General features: G+C 36.4%; 1 long non-coding RNA gene across 1 annotated transcript; it reads left to right on the plus strand.

Annotated features, from left to right (window-relative positions):
• The first annotated feature begins 805 nt into the window (after positions 1–805).
• LOC140013921 (uncharacterized) lies at positions 806–4624 on the plus strand. Its single transcript, XR_011820773.1, has 3 exons — positions 806–1084; positions 3592–3653; positions 4340–4624. It is a non-coding gene; the product is annotated as an uncharacterized lncRNA (long non-coding RNA).
• Positions 4625–5568: the final 944 nt, after the last annotated feature.

A 5568-nucleotide genomic window follows, 5' to 3' on the forward strand; every position in this document is an offset into this window, starting at 1 on the left:
TAAAAGGAAGAAAGAAAAAAAAACAAGAGGACCAATGGTGGCTTGACAGGTGTTGGCCAACCAAGTTTGACCAACAAATTTCCTATTTTCTAAACTTTGTTTTAGACCAAAATCCCTGCACTTTTTCCTTCATTTGGCCGTGAGTTTGGAGAGGGAAAAGAGAGGAGAGAAAACTCCATTTCCACCATAACAACTTTGCTTGATTCTTGAGAAAATTAACGTGAAACGTGATTCTTTTAAGAATCCGAAAATTATATTTATATTTTATATTTCTTAGAATTTATATATATATTGTATTCTAATCTAATTGTCTTGAATCTTTGGTTAATCTAACGGTTGAATCTTGATTTTTCTTCTATTGCCTCATTCAATTTATTGCATGTTGGTTTTTTTGGGGGTGATAAACCAATTAGTCCAACTAGGGGGGTAGGTGCGATAAATTTTGTGAACTAGAGGGAAATTTGTACAAAAGGGTTATTGTGCTACAAGGTATTAAGAGTTAATTAGATGAGAGATAGATGTTAAGGTGAATTATTGATAAGGGGATAGACTTAATTTGTAATTGGGCCATTTGTCCATTTGTCATATAATGTTTTGACTAAAACTCTTGTGACTCAAAAATATCTTGACCAAGAACTCCCTAGACCAGCCTTCAACCGAGAGAAAGAGAGGGATGATTTGCTCAAGCCACAAATTTTGACCAAACATATTTGACCAAGTCAAAATAGCTTCCATTCCTTCTTGTTTCCATTCAGCTTAACTGACAGCCAATTTCCCCTTTCTTCACTTCATGTTGGAACCGAGAGAGAGAACCAAAAACATTCCTCTTGGTTGTCCCACTTCAGCCAAGAAAGAAAGAGGGCAAGGCTGGTCTCCTATCTTCTACTCCAACCGAGAGAGAAAAGTAGAGAGAATTTTCTGGTTCATCTCCATATCAGTTGAAGTCGAGGGAAAGAGAGTTAGAGAGGAAGGAAAGAGTGAGGAAGCTCTGTTTTCTTGGTGTGATTCAACCTTGAGGAACTGAGGGAGGAAAGAGCATTCTGTCTCCATTATTCCAGGCATGAACCGTGAATGAAAAAGGGAGGTAGTTGCTAAGTTCTTCTTTATTTTCCTACTATCTTTGGTTAATAAAGTCTTAGAATGAATTAGAACTGAGAAAAGAGAAGTTTAGTTGGAGAAAAGTTCATCCAAAGCCAAAAATTTCTGGATAAATTGCTGCTTAAAGACCAAGAGGACAAAGCTGCTATTTTCGGTTCTTTTCTTTAAAGTTTTGCTGGATTTTGTCTAGATGTACTTAATATACCTCCTATCCTTATTTTTATGACATGCACGTATTGTTTTACTTGAATCTAAGTGAGGTTAGTGTTGAATTTTGAAGGAACTTTGCTAAAAATTTTCTGGTTATGTTGATGCTTGAAGGCTGATGGAGTAAAGCTGAAAAGTTGCAGCTTTAACTGCAAAATTTTGCTGGTTTTGGCGAAGAACTCACTTCATGTACCATTTACCTCTTTTATCTAGACATGTATGTGGTATTTGTTGGGATAGAAGGAAGAAAGACTAATTGTTGGAAGAAACCTTGCTGATCTGTTTGAAACTAAGGGAGACAGGAGCTTATTTTACAGCCTCTTATTGTGAAATTTTGAGGAGTTTTCCCTAGGAAGTCATGCTCTAAATGTTATATTTCTTGTTTAGTATGATATATAGCATGATGCCTTTGAATTTGGTAGCAAATGGCTGGCCTAGATGTGAGTTATTGGTAGCAATAAAGTTGGAATAACTCAAGTGAAAGGTTGGATTTCGGGTGACAGTCATCCCTGGGCAGTTTTAGTAAAGTGATCATAACTTAGTGTAAAAAAATCGAAATTGAGTGCCGTCAATTGCGTTTGAAACTAGACTAATAGATCTTTCTAACGGTATAAAATTGAAGCTGTCGCTCATTTTACATATGCACCAGAAAATCGCCCAAGTTGACTGAAAAATGCGCCCTGCACAAATAAAAACTGGGATGTTGTAGTAAATTTTGCCTCAATTTGGACTAATTTATGAACCGAATCTCCTTGAGGTGTTTGTTAAAGATTGTTAGTATTTCAAGTCTAGTTTTAAATGAGCCAAGTTGTATAAGTTTTTGACATTTATAACTCAAGTTATGATTTTCCCAAGAAATAATGCTTGCTGGAATTTCAGCATTGATTGCTAAATTTTCAATACGATTTTAAGCTCAATTTGCTCAAAATACCATATAAGACTTTAAACCACAAGTATGTGCTGGAAATGAACCAAAACCATGGACCTTAAGTGGTTTAAACTCCATTTAGTTCACTGTTTTCATAGCTGGAATTCTACTCAAGGCTGACCGAAAGAGATAGTGATTTTGTTTAGCTTTACAATTGGCTTTGTGTGGTGAAATCATCTTGTTAATGTCTTAAACATATGATTAGACATTAATTTTGGTATGAGTAGTGACTTGAAGTAGAAAATGAAAGGTTGAGATGTGAAAACTTCACTTTCACATGTTTCATGTCCCAAGCGATAAATTTCCAGTTTTAGTTGAGGAAAATGAGTGTTAATATGTTAATATCATGTTTAATATAAATGTTAGCCATGTCATGTGATTTTTCTAGCTTGTACATGTTCTATTAGTTTGCATTTGGAAATTTCAGCTTGTAGAGTTGAACTTTTGCTTGATGGCCAGCCTTGGTATGGAGACATGTGAGTTGAATACTTGTCTATTTTTTGTGGCTTTATGGTCTGAAACTAGTAGCTTGTATAGCCTATCATTTGTGGTCTTGATTTGGATGGTTTGGCCATGAAATTTTGTATTGAATTTGGAGAGGAAATATAGGATAAAACAGGGGTTATGCTGTCCAAATTTTGGGGCAGCTTACTACCTTGATTTTGGACTGATTTGGTGATGTACTTGCCTAATATGCTTAGTGAACCTTTAAGCTTTGCTTATGTATTGCATTTTGGTTGAAATGGAAGGGTTTCATTGGGATTTTCTTCCAAATTGCTGGCTAAAATTGTGCTTGTTTGTCGATGGAGAGTGCAGCCTATTACATTATTGTTTTTCTAACCTTTTAGTAATTGGTTTTGGCCAAAACTTGTTCCAAACTTTGGAGGAGCCTTTTGTGCATGAATTTGAGTGAAAACTATGAAAATTGGGAGGTGAAAACCTCATGATTGTACTTGTTTCATGGCTGTGGGAAAAATTCTGATTTGGAGGGCAGTTTTGCACCTTACTACCTTTTAGCCTCAACGTCTTTAGTTTGAAAGTCTTTTGGACACAACCTCGCTGACTTGACTTGAGAAAACCTTGTTTCTTTCATTGGTTCGCCGCTGAAAAATTTCCCGCCATGAAGCGAATAAGGAACTTGTTGGTTATTCATGTTTCTTGAGTCAAAAATGCTCTCATACGCTTCAAAACCCTACTTGAGTTTTTGCCCTAGAGTATACTTAAATTTTTCCTTGATTTGCATTCTAAATATGGCTGTGTATGTTGGGTTTTGAAAAAAAAAATTAAATTAACTTGGAGAGATATATAACTCATAGTCGAGTCTAAATTATGAATTCTGTTCACTTGGTTATTCTCAGGGCTTGTCTGATCAAGGGGGCAATCCAGGAGGAAACTTTTGACGCTATTTTTGCTTGAACTAGTGAGTGTTGCAACTGCAAGTTCCATGCTACTTGTTGTGCAAATATGACCTGTATATGACTTGTTACTTAAATTGACGTGTTATTACATGGGTGAGTGTGTACTTTATCACACTCGACCTAACTTGACTAAATTCCTGTTTTACCACTATAAATGAATTGTTTACAAGTGAACTGAGATTCATGCGCATGAGTTGAAAGTAACGGCCTGGATCCTAAATCCCATAGGTTAGTTAATCAAGTCGAGCCGGCAAGGGCCTGGTCGATTAGATAACGAACCCTGGGTCTACTGTTTTGTCGAGTGGAGTGTTATCTCCTCGACTAATTGGTATACTCGAGTATTACCACCACTGTTTATGTTTGGAGTTCGGGCCCGGTAGGGGATTGATTGGTGGATGGAGGTTGGAGTTAAGTAGTGATCTATTGGACTTGTTATGATTCAATGGTTGACGGAGTGTCAACAGATTCTGAACAAGTTGTCACGGAACTTGTTCCCGAGAACAGACTGTATCCTTTTGTATGTATGTGTTATCGGTTGTACATAGTTAAATGAGTTGTCCGGATGTTATGTTCTTTATGGAAAATGTGATCATGCTATCATGTGAATGCTAAAATGCCTAATTGCTTGTTGTTCTCTTGGAACTTCACTGAGCTTTTAGCTCATCCCTTCATTTGTTTTCCTTAACAGGGTACGGGGATGACAAGGACAAGAATAGTGCTAGTTGTAATAGGAAATCTTAATCTTGTATTTGGACGGCACTGTATTATGGTATTAGTTTACAAGTTCTTATCTTTTGGTCTGTATTTTGGTTTGTATATTCGGATGATCGGTAGTATGTAGATGTTATATTGAAGAATTTTAGCGTTATTGATTTGCTATCCAAAGAATAAGGAATTCAAAAGTTGTAGTCCTTATTTAAATAATTGCAATCCTATTTATACTTAGAGAAGTGATTGAACTACTTGCATTTCATTTCGCTTAGTCGTATACATAAGTATGGAGTTTTTGTGAAGTTGGATGGCTTGTAATATATATGGGGGAGTTTCGTTCTTACTTTGGAATTAATATTATGTCTGAAATTAATGTTAGTGAGTGAGTCCTGGCGAGAGCTAGGCAAGCGGTCCGCCGAACCCTTTGGTTAGCCTTAGGGGGAGGTAGGGCTGTCACAGGTGGTATCAGAGCTGCCTCGCGTGGTCTTTGCGTGGATTGAGTTTGGGCCAAGTGGTGTTATGGTCCTGATTTCGTGAAAAAGTGTAAAAGACTAAGTGCTCAAAGGACTAAGCACTCTTTTGAACATAATCTATGAATCATACATGGTATAGATATAAAACAATTACCATGGTATTTGGGGATAATATATGTGTATGTAGGGTAGGAATCTCAAATGTAGATGATTTACTTTTGGGACTGGCCAACTCGAGTTGTGAAGCATCTTATTTTGAATTCTTGTACCTGAGTACTAAAGTCGAGAGCATTAGCATAAGAATCGACATCTCGGTTGAATTTGAGATAAGTTTGATTGCAAAATTTAAGGCACCGGGAATGCTAATAATCTGGACCTGGAGATGTATTGAAGTTATTAGTGAGGTTTAGGATCCTTATCATTCAGTGTATATAATTAGTTTTACTTCTTCCAATTTTGATTAAGTGTAGTTCTTGAAGGATTCCTTGAGTTGTCTAAGAGGATTATTTTATTAGTTGTGTTAAGTAATTATAATAGCCAATATACGAGATACGAGAGTTCAATGATGAAGGGCCAATAATGTGCTTAGGTCATGATTATAGGAATTGCTTTTGGACCGGAAAGAGTAGATTGGCCAATTACTAAGTGATGTTTTCTACCTTGGATTGGCTTTACTAAGGATATATTTGAGTTTGTCCATACATTTGAAGAGTTTTGTACCTCGACTAAGTTG

The sequence above is a fragment of the Coffea arabica genome, chromosome 8c (assembly GCF_036785885.1).
Source record: "Coffea arabica cultivar ET-39 chromosome 8c, Coffea Arabica ET-39 HiFi, whole genome shotgun sequence".
NCBI classification, from domain to species: Eukaryota; Viridiplantae; Streptophyta; class Magnoliopsida; order Gentianales; family Rubiaceae; genus Coffea; species Coffea arabica.